Consider the following 1611-nt stretch of genomic DNA (forward strand, 5'->3'; position numbering starts at 1 on the left):
CTCGGAAATTGCGCACTTACCGTCTCTCTGACACACATGCAAATACACAGACGCCTCCTTAACCCTTTATTTACAAATTATTGGCAGACCGCTGTTTAATGCAAAATGCAAGTAGCCGTCCCCAGCGCTTCTTGAAAAAGTCTACAGTTCTGAGTCCCTTTCAGTAACATTCACGCTGAGACGTTCACAATTTTCTAAACAAAAAACTCGTATTTCCAAGGCCTCATTTCCAACGTCGGGATGTAACTTTACAGCTAATGAAATATTTTTTGAAATTTCAGTTTGCACATAGCGCACTCCCGCAAATATAAATGAGATAACCTACAGTTTCACTAAATCCCTACAGTGTGGAAGCAGGCCATTCGGCCCATCGAGTCCATACCGACCTTCTGAAAAGCACCCCACCCAGACCCATCCCATCCCTGTCACGCTCTAACTTCGGTGGTCTTGACGTGCTTTGAAAGGCTGGTCATGGCATTAATCAACTCCAGCCTCCCCACTACTCTTCACCCACTCCAATTTGGCTATCGGACCAACTGATCCATGTCAGATGCCATCACTTGCCCTTCACTCATCCCTCGAACATCTTGACACCGAGAACATCTATGTAAGAATCCTACACATTGACTACAGTTCAGCCTTCAACACTATTAATCGCTCGAGACTGATTACTAAAGTTAGTGGTCTCAGACTAAGCTCCCCTCTCTGCAACTAGATCCTCAGTTTCCCGACCCACAGGCCACAATCAGTGAAGATTGGGGACAATATTTCATCCTCACACACTCAACACTGGAGCCCCCCACAGTGTGCATACTTAGCCCCTACAGTACTCACTGTAAACCCATGACTGAGTCACCAAATACCAGACTAATGCCATTTACAAGTTCACTGATGATACCACCATAGTCAGTCAAATCTCAGATGGCAACAAAACTGACTACAGATGGGAGGTGGAAGACCTGGAAAAATGGTGCACTGAGAACAACCTAGCTCTCAATGCCAGCAAAACCAAGCAACTCATTATTGACTTTCGGCTGGGTGTTATCTATGCCCCCCCCATACATTAACAACACAGAGGTGGAGCGAGTGGAGAGTGTCAAGGTCCCAAGAGTGGTCATCCACAACAAGCTTTCTTGGACTCTTCATGTGGATGCACTGGTTGCAATGGCCCAACAACGTCTCTTCTTCCTCAGGTAGCTGAGGAAATTTGACATGATGGTGAATACCCTTGCCAACTTTTATAGGTGTGTCATTGAGAGCATTCTGTCTGGATGTATCACTACCTGGTATGGCAACTGTACCATTCCCCAAGATCGAAGACGGTTACTCAGCCCGGACAATTACATAGGCCAAACTCCCATCTATAGAATCCATCTACCAGGCCCCCGCTGTCAAGGAAAGGCCACCAGCATTCTCAAAGATCCATCCCACCCTGACAATGTGACAATAAATGCAATTCAATTCAGCTAACCTGTACATCCCTGGACAATTTCTCATCACCATTCCACGTACCCTGCACATTTTTGGACTGTGGGAGGAAACCCGAGACCCAAAGGAAACCCATGCAGACACAGGGAGAATGTGCAAACTCTACACAGGTACCTGAGGTTC

Source organism: Chiloscyllium punctatum, chromosome 44, assembly GCF_047496795.1.
Source record: "Chiloscyllium punctatum isolate Juve2018m chromosome 44, sChiPun1.3, whole genome shotgun sequence".
Lineage (NCBI taxonomy): Eukaryota > Metazoa > Chordata > Chondrichthyes > Orectolobiformes > Hemiscylliidae > Chiloscyllium > Chiloscyllium punctatum.